Source organism: Aedes albopictus, chromosome 3, assembly GCF_035046485.1.
Source record: "Aedes albopictus strain Foshan chromosome 3, AalbF5, whole genome shotgun sequence".
NCBI classification, from domain to species: domain Eukaryota; kingdom Metazoa; phylum Arthropoda; class Insecta; order Diptera; family Culicidae; genus Aedes; species Aedes albopictus.
This window is the reverse complement of record NC_085138.1, coordinates 75,677,891-75,697,527: the sequence shown is the minus strand read 5'-3', so window position 1 is coordinate 75,697,527 and position 19,637 is coordinate 75,677,891. Positions and strand designations below refer to the sequence as shown.

The 19,637-nt window shown below is 38.4% G+C and overlaps 1 protein-coding gene across 1 annotated transcript in view; it reads left to right on the top strand.

Moving 5' to 3' along the window:
- The first annotated feature begins 704 nt into the window (after positions 1-704).
- LOC109427075 (ATP-binding cassette subfamily G member 4) overlaps positions 705-19,637 on the top strand; it is a 157,856-nt gene continuing 138,923 nt past the window's right edge. The window contains exons 1-2 of the mRNA XM_062859178.1: positions 705-1,186; positions 13,077-14,034. The gene's annotated coding sequence lies outside the window, so the exon portion shown is untranslated. The remainder of the gene's footprint in view (positions 1,187-13,076; positions 14,035-19,637) is intronic.

Here is a 19,637-nt window from a genome sequence, read left to right as displayed (position 1 = left end):
ATCGACTCACCGTTTGGCAGCCCAAAGAAATCGGTATAAATTCTGGTAATCTGAAGTTCGGACGTTAAAAGTTACAGTGCCAGTGAACGTTAGATAAATGCAACATGTTTACGTTTCACTTACCGAATGAAATTCGATAACTGCAACAACTGACAGACGTCAAAGAACTGTCAGTCGCTGCAGAATGCAACCAATGTGCATTCAGAAAACATCGCACTGCAACAAAAGTGCATGCGAAAAACATCGCATCGTTGTTGACATTTGATTTTGACGGATAGCGGTGCGATAACTGCAAAATTGTTGCACATAGCGAACTTGCACTTAAAAAGCATTGCAGTTAAACCGTTTGCACCGAGCGAACGTCTACTGTACTTCATTATGTGTTTTACTGGCTCAAAACGTTGGTTTTTCTCTCTAATGATGAATTCAACCCCTTTCAAAAACTTCAAAGCTGGAAACGCTTGGCAACAAAGTCTGCCTACTAAGTCTACTATTTCTTCTGCAAATGGTCCCTTAGGTTATCATCCTGTTAACGCCTATGCTTCCTCAGCACCGCGCGCGTGTTGCGGGCGGAGAAGGGGTTCAGAATGGAGCAGCGAAAACCAGCTGAGAGAGAACTTTGAACCATCCGCTGCTTTGGCTGCTTGCTGCTGGTATGTATCACTAGCAGCAGCAGCAGACAGAAGCCAGCAATGCACCACACCGATCAGTCTGAGAGCAGTTCGCCAGACGGTTAGACCGTGCTAAAAACTGTCCGCGTTCTCGGTTCGGTACCCCTCCGCACCGTAGTTGTCTCGGATGATTCTTTCTTTTTCGTTTTTTCGGGTGCACCGACACGGTATCCGGGACTCGCTTGACTCTCTACCTTCGACTTGCAGCAATTCGCGGCTAGGTGGTACTTACTTGCACAACGGGACAAGCAAAAATGTCAGAAATCAGTCATCCGCGGATCTGACTCGGTGTGAATTTCTTCGCAGGAACCATATTTTTTTTATTGCATGGAGCATGAAGTTTCGGGTGAATTTTGATACGCGTTGATACGAGTGTGAGAGAAATACGTAGAAACGCAGCCTATAGAAGCCTGCTGGTGGACATCGTTCTACGAATCGCTGTTGGTTTGGATTGATTTCTTTGCGATGTGGTGGAGTTTTTTCCGCTGAGTTAACGATGGTGTAGAGAAACAGATGTAGGTAAATTGCAGCAGCTGGCTTTCCATTCTGAAGGAAGAAAGGCTGGGCACAAGTGCATATTAGGGTGTCCCAAAAAGAAAAAAAAAAGAAAAACAAAATTCGCTTCGACGTTTTAAAAAAACATCCCAAGTAACATTTTGATTAATTAGTCATCTTGAAGAGGTTTTTAGAACCGACATAAAACTTACTTTCTTTTATTTTGGTTTTATGATGGTTCTAAGAACCTCTTCTAGTTTAAAAAAGTTACTTGGGATGTGGAGTATTCAGCACGTCAATTGAAAAAAAATACCTTTTATTGTTTTTATAAAAATTACCAAAGTTGCATTTTTTTTGCATTTATTTTTCTATTCCTGAATTTTTGTCAATTTTGTATCTTTGTTTAGACCTCCAGACATGCCTGACAGATATAAGGTTTTAAAACAATTTTTTTTTATTGACCGTAGAACCCGTTTTTGAATTATTTTTTTAATGTATACAAAATGGAAAAAAATGTATGTTTTTTTTTTTGTTTTCATAGATCACAGTTTATCTGCCTGTACTCCCAACTAACAATTGCAAGTCACAAACAAGCAAGCTTGCTGAATTGTTGCTTAATAATGGTAATGATAGCTGAACTAAAATTATGTTCTACACATTACTGTTTAAATGATTTTTCAATTGAGAAAATAGTCAATGTTCGACTTTCCTCATCGGTATCAACAATGATAAATTAAAACACTTTTTAAACAGTTTAACAAGAAATTTATTCGACAAGCATTGACTCCTTAACAAAAGAGTTTAACAAAACATTTGTCTGCATCTTATTAAGCTGATGTATCGATAAGCATATGCTCCTGAACAATGTGCTTTTCACTTGTCAAATAAACGCCTTCAGCCCGTCATAGTTTGACTAGGAACTTTGTTCAGATTATGGGATAAATCATGGCTAAAACTGTTTAGACAACCAAGTTATTAAGAAACCAAAATTTTAAACGAATCACATAAAATAAAACGGAATAGAATTATGTAGTTTAACATAGAGTGCCAAGAGACGTAATCAACGTAAAAATGAGGCATTTATTTATTATTAGTCTGTAACAAGATATCTTGTACCTTGATTAATATATTTTTTAACTTCCGCAGCAGTTCGATTGTACGAAACGCTTGGATCGATGCATTTGTCATTTCAGTACTGTCGTGTTTACTGAATATTGTTTCCACAGTCATCTACAGCATTCAGCAATTGAAACATTTCAAGTATCCCTAAACATCCTTATGCACTATTTATTGAACATAATATCAAGATTCCATGACAAAAGCATAAATAAAAAAAAATGTTTAACGGATCTTCGACTGAGTATGAGTAGATTACCTGAACAGATGTTGTGAATGCACCATGTCCAAGACCATACCGCACCACATATTGCCATACATTTATAAAGTTCGATATTTAATAATAAAAATAAAAACATATTCATTTCACAATTAGTACGTCTGAAAACAATATCTTCAATAAGGACCAACACTTTTTGGCCGCATTCGATACAAGTTTTCTCACCGTGCCACGGTGGGACGAAATCAAAAAAAGTGGGACATGGGTGTTTACTCAGAAACTATTGGATTTAGCGTTATGTGGTCTTCTACAATGTTTCTCAATTTTACAAGTACTTTATTTTGATGTAATAAAATTTCACTTAAGGGCGGTATACACTAAGATAAAAAAAATAACTTTTTTATTTTACGTCAAAATTGAAAAATGTCTAAGAAAACATTGTAGATAATGTATTTAGAAGAAACTTTGTCGAAGACCAAAAAAATCTATCTCGCAGTTTAACAAAGTTATAGGGCAAAAAAGGTGTATATGTCCCTTAAAATCGATTTTTCGAAATATCTTTTTAGAATTAATTTTCACATTTTTCCAATGTTCGGCAAAGTTGTAGATATTGCAAAAATACACATTTTTTCTGAAGACAGCAAATGGCTATCTTTTCGTTTAAAAGACTTACGAATGTTTTTCTTAATTTTTTATATCAACTTTAGGGGGATAGATCTTACAGAATAGCGGCTATTAGCAGCTAATTTCCACGTTATGCATATGCAAATCACAACGGGATCGAGCGGGATTCACTACACTTTTTCAATTTATGTATCGTAAGATTTTAACACAAATACCCCACTTAACAAACAGTATGTTTGAAAGATGATTTCAAAACATTTTTTTTTTATTTTGCCTTTGATCTGCAAAGTTGTAGATGCATATAAATACACTTCCCGCCATAAGTATAGACCTACAAAAAATATTGCAATAATATTGCATCACAATGACTGACCTCAATATCTCCAAAACCTTACAAAGATGCTGTCTTCACCAAAGTTATTAAGCCCAAATAAGCAACAACTTTTCTGGAGGCGGCCTTTTTGTACGTGTTCTGGTTTTAGATATATCGATGTCAGTCAGAGTGTAATTTTTGCAAGTGATATCAAAAAATTTAATATTCAAAGGTCAGAGTTTTTATTTTACTTATTCGTTTATTTGGAAGGCTCGGGCGCCACATGGGCATAACTGAGCCGAAATCTTTTGTTTTTACAATGGTTTTACATTTTACAATTTATTACTGCCTTAAAACTATGTTAGTTTGGGAAGCCGAAATACTCGCAGCTGTTTCGAGGTTAAGGATTGAAAAAAAAATAAAATAATATTGGGAAGGAGGGATTTATGGGTTTAAAACTAAATTATTTGCTAACTTATACTAAAACATTGATGGGACAATTGTCCATATCTGTAATGGAACCAAAAAGAAAGGACTTTATCGGTAGACAACGACAAGAAGAGGACAAACGGAAGGGGGGTGACGACAGACAGGGGCGAACAACAAAACCAAAAAGCGGACAACGAAAACAAGGAACGTACTACATCAAACTCTGACATCAACACGTTTCAAAAACTGGTAAAGCAAGTTCATGTATTCCAAATCAAGTCCTGCCAACACTTCTCTAACGGGTTTCTGTTGTTTTCCTTGGACCCGGAGAATTTCATGCAGCTCAGATCTGACCTCACGATACTCATTGCATCCCCACACGACATATTCGATATCCTGGTAAGCCACGCCACAGAGACAGAGATTGCTTTCTGAGAGCCCGACACGGAAGGTATGTGCGTTCAACAAATAGTGGTTGGACATCAGCCGACACATCACACGAATGAAATGGCGTCCTAAATCCAACCCTTTGAACCATGGCTTCATCGACACCTGTGGAATGATGGAGTGCAACCATCTACCCATCTCTCCATCTCTCCATTTGTGTTGCCAGCTGATCAACGTCTTCTGACGGGCCAATGCAAAAAATTCATCGAAGGCGATTTGACGCTCGTAAATATCGCCTTCGCTAGCGCCCACCTTAGCCAGAGAGTTCGCTTTCTCATTGCCCGGAATTGAGCAATGTGAAGGGACCCAAGCTATGGTGATGATGTATGAGCGTTCGGACAAAGCACTCAAGACTTGGCGTATTCCTTTCAGGAAGTACGCTGAGTGCTTCATCGGTTTCATTGACCGAACAGCCTCCAAAGAGCTTAGACTGTCGGTAAAAATGAAGTAGTGCTCAGGTGGAAGAGTGCGAATCTACTCTAAGGTGTAGTATATAGCCGCTAGCTCAGCAAAAAGGTCAGAGTTGTTTCTGTTTATTTTAAGGTTGATTTGACGGAGAAAAGTGTATGTAACACATTTATTTTGATTTGTTCAACATCACATTTAAGACAAGACATAATCAACAACAGTACGCCACAATACTCGGTTTGTGGCTGCCGCTCTCATCCTCGGTCGCGCCCAATGCTCGCTAGGTCACGCTCCACCTGGCCCGCCCATCGTGCTCTCTGTGCTCTACACATTCTTGTGCCAACCACGGTAGTGGAAAAAATATTATCTTCTATTACCTTTTTTTTATTTTGTCTTTTTTCCTATTAGTTCTCAGGATTTGATGTTTTCTACATAATTGAGCTATGCAATCTGGTCTATTTGGTAAAACCGTGTATTTTTGAGTATCTACAACTTTGCAGATCAAAGGCAAAATAAAAAAAAAATTTGAAATAATCTTTTAAACATACTGTTGGTTAAGTGGGGTATTTGTGTTAAAATCTTACGATACATAAATTGAAAAAGTGTAGTGAATCCCGCTCGATCCCGTTGTGATTTGCATATGTATCGAAAGGGTGTATGTTCATGCAAAACATAACGTGGAAATTAGCTGCTAATAGCCGCTATTCTGTAAGATCTATCCCCCTAAAGTTGATATAAAAAATTAAGAAAAACATTCGTAAGTCTTTTAAACGAAAAGATAGCCATTTGCTGTCTTCAGAAAAAAATGTGTATTATTGCAATATCTACAACTTTGCCGAACATTGGAAAACTGTGAAAATTAATTCTAAAAAGATATTTCGAAAAATCGATTTTAAGGGACATATACACCATTTTTGCCCTATAACTTTGTTAAACTGCGAGATAGATTTTTTTGGTCTTCGACAAAGTTTCTTCTAAATACATTATCTACAATGTTTTCTTAGACATTTTTCAATTTTGACGTAAAATAACAAAGTTAATTTTTTTATCTTAGTGTATACCACCCTTAAATGAAATTTTATTACATCAAAATAAAGTACTTGTAAAATGGAGAAACGTTGTAGAAGACCACATAACGCTAAATCCAATAGTTTCTGAGTAAATACCCATGTCCCACTTTTTTTGATTTCGTCCCACTGTGCGTGCGATAAAAATACTGACAGCGAAATCAGAATGAAAAACACGTGTTTTGGGCTGAACAGCTGTTGAAGTATAAGGCGTTGTTCAGTTGATTACCACGTGCTGCGCTAATTCACCACTGCTGAACACAACTTCAGGAGTGATCATTATTGAGTCATGGGAAGTTTATGTTTTGCTTTGGGTGTTGCAACTCACCATCTCTAGAATGGCGCAGATGGGAAGGCATGCGGCTGGCAATCGACAGGTCTCAAGTTCTAATCCGGATTTAGGTAATTTTATATGTAATTCTTATTTCATAATAGGTGTTCCCAACATGAGAGCAAATAATTACTCTCGTGAGAGCTCAACATTTTTGCATATTATTTATTTTCTGTCATTTTTGCCAAAGCTTAATAACAACTTTCTTGTACATTTGTAAAACACTTTGAACAACAAAAAATTAAGTTGGTGCACAACATGATGCTTTATAACTTCTCCAAATTTGTGTGAACAAAACCCGAACATAGGTTGTACGTGAAAATAATTCGAATGTTATTCAACATTATGCTGAATTAATTCGTCATAATGGTGCCTGTTAAATGAGTGATTGTTAGTTGGGCTATTCATTATTACCATTTTCTGTGAAAAATGATTTGAAATATCTTGTCAGGGGCAGAGATAGTACTGTTTGATGTAGAAAATCGTCCTTCGGAAACAAAATGTGGAGGTAGTCTGATTATCTCATAATCGAACGAATCAAAATCCTAAATTTGATCTTTTTTGGTGTACGGGAACTATTTTAAAAATTATTGGAAGTGTGTTTGAGATTTTTTTTATTTTTCGGTTATCATTTCAACGTGGTTTAATCCATAGTTTTATCCATGGAAATTTCAACTGTTTTGTTTATCTGACTTTAAACAAAAATATCAACGCAATAAAATAGTGTTATACTGCCGTGTGCAGCATAGTTGTCCCATGTTAATAGGGATTCCCATAGAACATGGGACAATTATGCTGCACACGGCAGTATAGCACAGAGAACAAACGTCTATCTTTGCTTTCTACCTTGTGTAAAACTTTGTAACGGTCATATCAGAGTATGTGGTTATGCTCCCGTTGCATGGCGCTAGCGTACCATCACTTAGGGGTTGTCCATTAATTACGTAAGGGAAATTTTACGATTTTTCGACACCCCCACCCCCCCTTGTAAGATTTTTTGTATGAGAACCCAAATATTTTTGTATGGCACGTAAGATTTTTCAAACCCCCCCTCCCCCCAGAAACCGTTACGTAATTAATGGACAGCCCCTTACATTGTTGTGTTGTCATTTTTGTTCTAGTTTTTGTTTCCAGTGCTCGCCGTTTTTGGCCGTTTGGCGCTCGTGTCACTTTGTGGGCTAGTGTATTTTAACGATGAACACTGCCATCGTGGGGTCAAATCGACTTTATATGTGGGGCAGTCTCCGTTGGTGGCGTTGAGGTACACTTAAATCCTTTACACACGATTTCGACGTATTTTTGTTCGGGCTTAAACGTCTGTTCTCTGTGGTTATAGTCAGACAAATGTGCTCTTTCGATTAGGCAAAGGAAAGCAAGATTTTTTTTTTTAAATTGGCTCGCCTAACTGGGCAAAAATGTAAAATTTCATAAACTATGGTGCCCGGGAGCAAATTTTAAAATCAATATAAGCGGCCCAAGTAACAAAATTAATTTTATAATGCTTTTGAAGTATTCTTCAACACCTGTTCTTTAAAACCATGCATAAACCAAACTGCTCTGCAACACGACATCAACTCAACCATAAACCCGCCATAAGACTAAAGAGGCCCATCCTAAGATGCTCTTGGAGAGTTGTTTTTAAATTTCTCTTAAAACTTGTTGTACTTCCCAAGTTGTCCTCAAGGCTGTGTGGTATTGAATAAGCAATGTTGTTCGACTAGCCATCACCCAGAAGATTCGCTATTCTCCTGGCAGGATCGCCAAATGTGGAGCTTGGAATTATTGAGGACAAGCGGGTGCCCCCAGGATGTAACTTGTGTTTATCTTTTGACATTCACCGAGTGGTGACGCGACGACCGTTTTGCACGCCTACTAGATTGCTTGATGGGCATTTGGCAGACCATGTGCTACCAGCGTTCATTGGAAGGCTAGTCGAACAACATTGCTTATTCAATACCACACAAAGGCGAATTGCTCTCTCCTTGTAGAATTCTTCAAGTGCACGATAAAACGATAATAAATTTGTCAGTGTTGTTGCTGATGCAGCTTTTATGTCGACAGAAAAGTTTGGTGAATTAAATTGAAATTAAAAACACAATGAAAATGACATATTATTGTAATCGGGATTAATTTATTACAAAAATTGGAAATATTTCCGTGGTGTAACAAGGATGCCAAATGCCAAGCGAAATTCATCGTATATATGTTGCAAGATACTTCCAAAAATTGCAACGCGCTTCCATTATAACGCACTAATAAAATATTTAAAAATATTATTCCTGGTCATGCGAACATTGCTCATGAGTTTTCTCAACATGGCTTCCATTGAAATCTAGGCCGGTGGTCGGTCCATCATCGATGGTTTTAATCAACATCACCATAAGATAAAAGCATAACTCAAGAATACTAGGATTTATAACGTTCTCAATGCAGCCTGGTTGGCCTCCGTCCAGAACGCCTTAAATTTATTTCATCTTATGCAAGGGTAAGAAGTATTACTCAAGAGTACTCAGGTTTATAACGTTCTTGATATAGGTTTATGCAAACTCCGCCAAGAACGTCATAAAACATGTACGCCAAATTGTAAACAAACAATAAATTATCGCACCGCGGTGGATTTTGTGAATCTCGTCCGATGAATTTATTTATCAGCCCGGTACCGTTGCCAACCAGGCAGACCTTTTTCGATAACCGGCCTTGATGCGGTGCAGTGCCTCATTCCTCCGGTTAGCACTTCCAACAGGTAAGTAGTTGTTGATTTTGAAGATCGATGATTGGAACCCCGATTGCACGGGAAACGACGTCCTAGATGACCATACCCACCTAATTTCGAATGCTGCAACCGGAGGAACTTGGCACTGCACCGCGTTGCGGTTGGGTTTCCGGGTAGGTGTTCTTGATTGGCAGCAATAATGGAACGATGAGAATCAAAATTTGATGCTTGAGTTTTTTCTTGTATTTTTCATGTACCAAACTGTTCTTATGCGAGAACAGTTACTCTTGATCAAGAACGGATGATTAAAGATAACTACAAGAACCTTATAAAACTGAAAACAAGTTCAACAGTTCTTGTTGTGTTTATGGTTTTATGAACTGAACCTCAAGTATTCTTGGAGGTGTTTTTAAAGCCACATATTCACGAAGAATAGTTGTGCTCAGCTGAGACTCCGATAAGATCAACTAGAATATGCAATGTTCCGATAAAACTATCATAAAAACAAATAAAACCAAATAGAATTAAGATTGTTACTTGGGGGAGCATCCAAGCTGTTGGGCAGCTAACAAAAACTAAAATCAACAAATTTCTATAAAATTAAATTTAAAACTAGGTTCTGAAAATTCGAAAAAACATATGTAGGTGCTCAAAGATGCACTTCTGAATAAAACTTAAAAAATAATAAATTTTCAAAAACCCAATTCCAAAAAAACAAAATTAGACATTCAAATACCATTTAAAAGCCAAAATGAATGCATTTTGTAGAATACACGGCTCAATACTGTACTTATCTCACCGTATTCAAAAACAAGTCATTTGGCTCAATATTGTGGATTTAGCACTAAATTGGTTTGGAAATAACGTTATTGACAACCGCTTCCTTTTCTATGCGTTAAACATTCATTCGAAAGTAGAGCAACTTAGAGCATCAGATTCAGCACACTACGTAATGTTTCACACAGAGAAAATGCAGCGTAAGTCAATGAAGTTATTTCCGAATCCAATTCTGTGCCAAATCCGCAATATTAGCTATTATTCAGTTAATATTGCGGATTTGGCACTAAATTGGAAAGGACAATTTCTCGCCTGGTGTTTGATATACGTCGCAATGGTCCCATTACGGCTAGAGCATCATAGTTACATGAATTATTATGCTTGGTCCTACGCCCCCTTGAAACAGAGCTTTTTAGCACGAAAATGTTTTATGACCAGAGAAGTCCAGGAAATTCCCATTATGAACAGATTCTGGATCATCTTCTTCTTCTTCTTTATGGCTCTACGTCCCCACTGGGACTTGGCCTGCCTCGCTTCAACTTAGTGTTCTTTGAGCACTTTTCCCGACTGGAACGGGAATCGAACCCGCCGTCTCCGGTTTGGCGATCCATAGCCTTAACCACTAGGCTAACTGGAGACCCTATCGACAATAAAAACCAGAGGCCAATGTTGGCCTACAAACTAATGTCACACACTTTTCAGGCATTTCCCAATGACCGATTTTATTGATTTTATCACGAATCTAACGGAAATTTTACCGCATTTTTTGCTATTGAAATGCTTCGGATCGGTTCAGGCGTTCCGGAGTTATGGCCATTTTAGGTCGTTTTCAGCGATGATCCATTTTTTTGGTCCAAATTTACAACAGTTCTATAAAATTGGAACGCCAAAAATAGACCAAATTCCACTCAGCTCCACCGGTGTATGTTTTGAATTCCAAATTACGCATGTCTCGACTATGATATTTTGAAAGCGTAAGTGTTTGTCCTTCTGGATTAAATTGAATTCGCGGAGCTATCGGAGTTCCTGAAGATAACTCATGGTTATGGAAAGAATCTAGGGCATCGCTTTCAAAACTTCGTTTTCCCCCAACCGCTGGAGCGCTTCGATTGTTCTACGAAAAGCAGGGTGACGAAAGACGCGGGACTTGGCGGGCCGCGAGTGCCAAGTTTGGGAAACGATGATCTAGGAATTCCGGAGAAAACTATCAGTTCCGGGTTTAAAAAAATAGTGATCAGTTCGCGAGATTTAAAAAAAATAGTGATTCCGCATACAAAACCTGAACCTGAAATGTTTGAAAAATATGCAGAAGAGAGCAAATTTCTTTAGGAGCTCTTTAGAGCATTCCTTCAAAAGTTTCGTGGGTAGGTCCAAAAGATTCAATGGAAGTTCGATAAGAAATTTCATTGTGAAGTCCTGTTGGAATTCCGCCAAAGATTTTTTTAGATGTTTCACTGGGAATTCATCCAAAAGCATCGTAGAAAATGCCTCCAAGATTTCCAACGGGAATTTCTCTAGGTATTTGACTAGATACTTATCTGGAAGTTTCACCCGGAGGATCTCCGGGAATTATTTTGGAAGATCCTCCAGGAATCTCTCTAGAAGTTTTTCTGGAATTCTTCGAGGAGTTCTATCAAGAACTTCTCTAGTAGTTTAAATGCGAATTCCTCTAGGAGTTGTCCGAGAATTCCTCCGGGAATTTCTGCAGGAGATCTTCCGACAATTTCTCGAGGGGTTCCTACGGGAATTCCTCCAAAAGCTCCTCCAGGAATCGCTTCAGGAGTTATTACGTTAATTCCTTTGGGAGTTCCTCCGGGAGCTGCTCTAGGAGTTTTATTTTCGGGAATTCCTCCGGGAATTGCACCAGGAGTTCCTTCGTAAGTTGCTTCAGGTAAGTTGTCCTCAGGAAATTGCTCTAGAAGCACCTGCAGAAATTCCTATAGGAGTTCCTTCGGAAATTGATCCAAGAGTTCCTCCTGGAATTGCTACAGCAGTTCCTCCGGGAGCTGCTGCAGAAGTTCCTCCGAGAATTCCTCCAGAAGTTCCTCCGGGAATTCTTTCAGGAGCTCATCCGGGGATTCCTCCAGGAGTTCCTCCGGAAATTACTCCAGGAGTTCCTCCACGAATTCCTGCAGGGGTTCCTTTGGAAATTCCTTCAGGAGTTCAATCGGAAATTCCTCCAGGAGTTACATTCGGAATTTCTCCAGGTCACACATTATTCTCTTCACGGACATGAGAGTTTTATCAATTACAGCCATACCCATAACTATAAATATAATGCTGATGATCTGGTTGAATTTTTCCTATACAAACATATGTACAAGGATGTTTTCGATCACCTGGCAATCGTTTGACTCATTTGTCCATAACTCAGTTCAGAAACCTAATATTGAAATGTGGTGTTCGGCAAAGTTGTAGATTAGTGTTTTTCCTACAATTATCACCAAGGACGCCATATTCTAACTTTTATATATACGGCGCTAGAGCGCTAGTACCACCTACTTATACTAAACGATCGAAAAATTCGATCGTTTAGTATGAGTAACTGGTACTAACACTTTTACGACGTAAATATTAGAGTTAGAATATGGCGTCCTTGGTAGGAAAAACACTTATCTACAACTTTGCCGAACACAACATTCCTTCTGAACTGAGTTCTGGACAAATGAGTCAAACGATTGCCAAGTGATCGAAAACATCCTTGCAAACATAGAACACCAAATGTGCTGAAATTATGAGAAGATCGCTCATACGTATGTGTAAGCTGGGAAAGTTTGAAGTTCTAGATTCGTAAATTTTAGAACAGACAAACATACACCGTTTGAAGATACTTTATAAAAAAGATTAAAATATTGAAATAAAAGACTTTCCAATCCAGAAATACCCTCTAAACCATTATAAAATTCTAGACCTAAAAATTAAAACGATAATTTTCAGTTTGATTTGTTTGTGTGCTTGCGCATTGTTACAAACCATTGAAAAGCGTTATACAGGATAACTTAAACAAGCCAGTTTGTTTATTTATTGATTTATTTATTTTTTATTTATTTATTTAACAGAATGTCTTCCTCTAATCCTGCGGGTCGTAATAGATTGTGAGTGGGAAAAGACTAAACAGGCATAAAACCACAGATCTTTTCAAAACATATGATACCAACTTAGCAATCGCGTGTTGTGCACAATCCTTATATTTTTTTAGTTTTATTTTGTTTTTTTTTTTAATTTTTTTTTGTTTTATAACATTAAGGTTCTACGTCCATATGAACGCAATAAAAACTAATACTTCTCAGGCATTAACAGAGGTCCAACAAAAGAAAAAATAAAGGAAAAAATCGAGAATTGAAAAACAATTACAAAAAAAAATGATAAAGGCAATTTGAGATTTGAAATTTAAAAAAAAATGACTGAAACTAATTTTTAGAAAGTCGCAACATATTCTACAAAAATGCATGTCGTCTATTTCAGGTCGGTGGAGCACCTTGACTTTTTGAACATTGATTTTTGTTTTTGGGACACCCTAGTGCACATAAACCTGTGAAGTGATTTTGCACCGCCTGCTTCGAAAGATGACCTTTCGTCGTCGAAGTGCCCGGCCCGGAACACGGATCGGTGTTGGATCGTCCTTGGGTGAACTTACGCACGGAAGAATTCAACGCATGTTCGATCGTTTCGGAGGTGATGGATATCTATGTTTACCGTAATTTGGAGAAGCAATTTAGTTGGAGAATATTTGTGTACGGGTTAAAAATAGAAAACCCGAAAAAATCCGTACATGTTACGTGCGCTTAAAGTGGCCATATCAATCCTATTCGCGTTCAGTGTTCGCAGTGGAAGAATCCAATCAACGTCGTACCTAAGTAAGGTCGTGGATTAGTTAGGAAAATTTCTGCACCGTAAACGGATCGGAAAAAAAAGTTTGAAATCTTCACAGAAATCGATCTCGGTCTAGAGTCCTCTGGGGCGTCTGGTTTTTCCTTCGGTTTGTAGGTGTGTGCGACTGCTGATGTGAATACAGTGAATACAGAGAAAAGTTGGCGAGAGAATCGCCCCGGCAACAGCAAGAAAGGACCTATTCAAGTGTATAAGTGTGGGGTGGAAAATCGAAATACAGCATAAGAGCTCGGAAAATGATTCGACGACGAGAGTGAGAGTGGAGAGACCGCCAAATCCTTTGTGTGCCCCGGAGAGAAAGAGCGAAAGTTTGTTGGTGAAACATAAACACAACCACAACGTGCAGGAAACAAGTTTGACATAAATATAAACATAAACATTTGGGGCGGCTGGCTGGTTCGAGTGCACGCGTACTCAGCTGAACGACCGACCGACCAACCGACCAACTACACGACAGTGGATTTGTTTGACTGGGTCGCGAGTCGTAACGACAGCGCGTCGTCATCATCATCATCGTCGGCGGAATAAGAATGTAAGTTACGCGACTGCACCAGGGTGCGAGGCCGCCATTTTTAAGAATCCAACATCTGTATGTAAACATTTGTGTATCCACAAAGGATTCCATTGTGGATACACGATAGATGTTGGCTCCTGTCAGATGCATAAGGTGGGATTAGGGTTGCCACATACGTGCGCGACTGCGAATTACAATGCCTTTTTTTCCCAAACATATAGTTTGTCACAGTTAGTTGGTTAGCATATCACAAATTGGTGGGTAATTAAAACAAATTGAATAGGGGTTGTGTGCTAGTAGTGGACCCTGCGCCTATAGTGGACCCCCTACAGAAAAACTCATATATAAATGCCCAAATAAACTGTTTCCAGGCAACTTCCATCGGGGGAACATCAATTACATTGCTACACAGCAGTTCCTGGCAAACAAATGACCCAGTGGCCGCAACAATCGGTTATTTTAACTATTTAATGAATGTAAACACTCAAAAGGGTCCACTATACGCACACTCAGGGAGGGTCCACTATAGGCACCGTCGGCGGCGTGACAGCTTACATGGAAATCAAATGGGGGGTCCACTATAGGCGCCAAGATATTTGTAAATAATCCTATAATGGACCCCGGTGGTGTCCATTATAGGCAACATCGATGCGTATTTTCAAATACGTATTTCACTGGAATAATATATTATTGCTGTATGTTTGACGGTCTTAACATAAAGAGGGGACGTGGAACTTGTTAAAAAAATCTACTTTGGAACAGTCCACTGCCTTAACATAGCTAAAAAGCCGCAGAAGTAAATTTCGATGGCTTAGGGGGTCCACTACTAGTACCCAAACCCTATAGTGTGGACGTGGACTTGTTGACAAACTAATCTATTACTTTGTGGTTTGCCACTCAGGGGCGTTAATTGAGTTAGAAAATTATAATTGAACGAAGTGGTTCAATATGGCTAACTCTTTTGTTTATATACCAATAGCGTTTAATTGTATCAGAGAATAACAACTAATCATTTTCGATTCATATCTCAGACACAACATTGTAATCAAAACCAATCAATGCAAATAACGGAAATTTAGGTCCAAAAAATAGTGTTTTACCAGAATGGTTCTAGCTTCGTGAAAGATTAACCAATCCAGCTCAAATTTGTACCAATGTTGTACATATAATAGGTTGACAAACAGTCAAAATTTGAGAATTTTTGATGCACTCTATAAAAAGTTACAGCATGTTAAACTTTTTGTGATTACCACCTTCATCTTCATGTATATTACCACCTTAATCTTAAAATTTGATCGACCCAATTTCCAGCGACACTGCCGTAAGTTTATATTCATTTTTTTTTAGAAAATGTTGTTAAAACTTTAGCTTAAGTTTACATACAAACATTTTTGAAAAAGTTTCTTTTAAATCATGTTCAAAGTTACTTTGACTTATTATCTTTTGAATGAGACCTAGGGTTTTGAAATCGGACACAAATTGGCGGAGATATATGAGCCCAAAAAAATGACATGTTCTCGAGAGGGTGACCCAAAACTTTTGATCGGTACACACTTAAAAATTCCTAAATTTGCACGAGACAGAACCATCAAAGAACGTAAACATTTTCAAGACTGAATCACGAATTGGACTCAATTATACGCTCATCATGTAAGTACTGGCTGGTTGCGTTAGATGCCAATAAATTCACTTCACCAGAAACGTAGACTCGGTGAAATAGCCGAGAGGTAAGAGACGTGGCTCACAATCAGAAGATCTGGAGTTCGAGTCCAGGCATGTCAATATTTTACTTTTATATGTTTTATCTATCAAATCGGTTCTAGCGATTACTAGACGCTCAGAAAATATAAGCCCTGGAAGACGTAAATTTACATGTTTTGACCTCTTAATTTGTGTCTTTGAAGACGCTCGTATATGTCAGGTTCAGGACACCTAAAACTACATGATTTTTTCTAGGTGTGTAGTGTAAATACACCCAATCTTGATCCTGGAAGGTTCATGCATTTAAGGACGAACGGCTTGAAATCCCGCTTCAACAGTGCATCAGAACTTCAGACGCACAAATATTAAGAAGCAAACTTCAAACAACTGTGCATTTTATTATTCTGTTCTTGCTCACTTGGAATTCTTTATTACACCAACGAACCTAACCTCAAAATGACTGACAATTCTCACGTCATTTTGACAGATGTAACATGAGCATGAAAAAGATGGCAACAAGATCGATAAAGTAGAATATATGATCCATCTCTTTCGTGTATGTGAGTGGTCTGTCAAAATGACATGGGAATTGTCAATCATCTTCATGGCTAGCTTTGTTGGTGTAATAAAGAATAAGCTTCAAATAAGAAGATCAGGGGCGCTAGTTTTGTTTTTCGAAGAGATTTGTGCGCTCGAAATCGTAAGTAGGTGCCAAAGTCGGCCATTGTGGCGGCCATTTTGGGATTCTAACAAGTCTGTCCTTAACGTTGCCACACTGGAAAATAGCAAGATCAAAATTTGTTATGCACACTAGAGATGGGCAATCAGATCCGGATCCGTTCAAAAGAATCGTATCAGTAAAGTGAGTGAGTGAACCGTGGATCTTTTACAGAGAGAGCCGGGTCACCAGTTTACATGATTCTGTGAGAAAGAGCCTAAAAGAACCGATAGGTTCTCTTTGTTTTGCTCTGGGTCATTTCCAAAACACGCAGCTCTACGAAACGCGCCAAGCACACACAACCAACAGCAGCGTTGGTCCAGTTCCCTCCCCCTGGCCATGCAGCCGCAAACAACGTACACCAATGAGAGTATATTACAGGTGGGGAAGAAGAAGAGATGGCTATGCATTAGTAAGCAAAGAAAAATGTAAACACAAATAGTGACGTCACTATTTGACACGCGTTCTTATGGGAGCTCGCTTTGCTTGTAGTAGTGACATGTTTTGCACCAGACACGGATCTCATGCACACGAAGTATCTTCTTCCCCACCTCTATTAGACTCTCATTGAACGTGCACGATCTGTCGCTCTCAGCTCAAGCGGGAGAGCAGTACCGGCAGTCCGGACAGATCTGACCCGAACAACCCGAACTCGAACACGAACTCACACATTATCACTTCTTTCGTTCCAATGAGAGTCTAATAGAGGTGGGGAAGAAGATACTTCGTGTGCATGAGATCCGTGTCTGGTGCAAAACATGTCACTACTACAAGCAAAGCGAGCTCCCATAAGAACGCGTGTCAAATAGTGACGTCACTATTTGTGTTTACATTTTTCTTTGCTTACTAATACATAGCCATCTCTTCTTCTTCCCCACCTGTAATATACTCTCATTGCTTTCGTTCGGTTCTTCAGCAGTATCCAGTAGGTTGTGTGGTGCTGGCGCTGGGAGAGAGATAATGCGGGTCGGGAAGATCAAAAGAATGAGTGCCGCTTGCTGTGTGTGAAGCGAGCCCCACACGAGTATCAATACTTCATCAATATCGATACTTTTTGTTGGAATTTTCGTCAAGCTCGTGGTTACCCCTATGTATTATTGGAAAATCTTTCGATTAAGCTCAAGGTTTGATGGGAATTTTGTCAAAAAGTAGTGATAAGTACAAAATTACCAGTCGATAGCATCCACAAGAAGTAGTGATATTGATGAAGTATTGATGCTCGTGTGGGGTCCCCTTGAGAGAATAAACTGGAAACAAGCAACCCCATTTGGTTCGGTGAAGCTTGGTCATTCATTCCATAAATGAGCCGCTGATCTGCTTAAAAGATCCGGTTCACTAATGTGATGGATCTGGTTCGGATCCGATCACTGAAGTGAGCCGTTTTGCCCACCTCTAATGCACACCTAGAAAAAATCATGTAGTTTTAGGTGTCCTGAACCTGACATATACGAGCGTCTTCAAAGACACAAATTAAGAGGTCAAAACATGTAAATTTACGTCTTCCAGGACTTATATTTTCTGAGCGTCTAGCAGGGTGGTCACAGACTCGGGAAATTCGGGAAATGCGGGAAAAAGTCGGGAATTGAAATTCATCGGGAAATATGCGGGAATAAGTCGGGAATTTCGTTTATGATCGGGAATTTTTTAAATTATGTGTAACGCCTCCAGAATGTAAACTCAAACCTATATTTAGAACTTGACTCACTTCAAATCCAGATTTGGGCACAAACATATTTTAAATCACAATTTTTGAAAATGATGTTTTGAACTACAAAAAAAAACTAATCTAAAAACGTGACAAAAGTACTTCAAAAAATAATTTTAAATGATTTTATCAGAAATGCCATAAATACTTCTCTAACCTTTTCTTTGAGAATTTTAGCGTGCTACATTTGTTTCAAAATAGAGAAATTAGTGACATAGTTTTAGAGATTCTATCCAGATTTTTTTGTAGTAGTTCGTTGTAGTAGTTAGGATTTTTTGCCGACACATTTGGCTGAGCTTTAGGACAAGTTTCAATTAATATTTTTATTGAAACTTTTTAAAATAATTACTTAATTCGCTAGTGAAGGACTTCCAGAAATTATTGCTTTGTTGAAGTTTTTAACGGTATTTCTAGAAATTTTAGTGCATAGAAAAGCTCCCTGCAATCACACAAGCCATCATACTAAGAATTTGGCATTTTAAAAAAAATTGGAATAATTACTAAAAACATTAGACGTCTCTGTGGATTTTTCATGGAATTATGAATTGATGACGAAATTCTGGAAGGAACTCTTGAAATGTTTTCTGTGTAACGATTTGTAGAATTACTGGATTAATTTATAAATAAATACCTAGAATCCTTGCAATCACTGATATTACAACGGAAGCAAAATTGCAAGTTGAAACCCAGAAAACAGGATTCTCTAGATTTTTTAATGAAATCTATCAATGTATGGCCTGCCTACTGAGGAAATTCCTAGTGTTACCAATGGAAAACATGAAAAGTTTCTTGCATAATTTCCTTAGGACAGACATGTGAACATTGTACAAGTGTTTTTAACCTTAATTCTTAATGCAAATCTGAAGAATTGATTTATGTCCTTCTTGGGGTTTTGCAGGATTTGCTGACGAAACATTATCCTGAAATCTTGAATGTCAAATATGCCTCAAAAGTACTGATATAATTTTAAGCCCTTCTTGTAGGTGTATCTGATGTTTTGTTTGCGTTACCCGAGGTTAACACCTATGTGCCTAAGCCTCATTTTGCACCCAATTTCCAAACTATAAAATTGTGGTTCTCAGCCGTTTCTCAATGAAAATTCGTGAAATGTTGACAGTTGATCACAAAGTCCTTCTTGTTTATGAAATCCGAATTTTACCGTTGTTCCGGATTTATGGCCGGGGGCATTGGAGTAACCTCCTTAACAGGTAGTGGTGCAACCTTTAATTCGCCTTCGAAACCTAGCTTGCGACACATCAAACTTCATGATTTTGCAAAACAGGAGTATTGATACATGTTTCAAAAAAAATTTGAGTACACTGGCCACATCTTCGGTTATTCCGGGAATATGGTGCCCCCAGGGAAGCGGCCACTTTCTGATCAGTTCCAAAACCTAACTTGGGACTTATTTTGCTAAACTAGACTAGTATAGATACATATTTTAAGAGATTGTGAGTACACTGGCCATATCTCCGGATATTCCGGAAACCTGGTGCC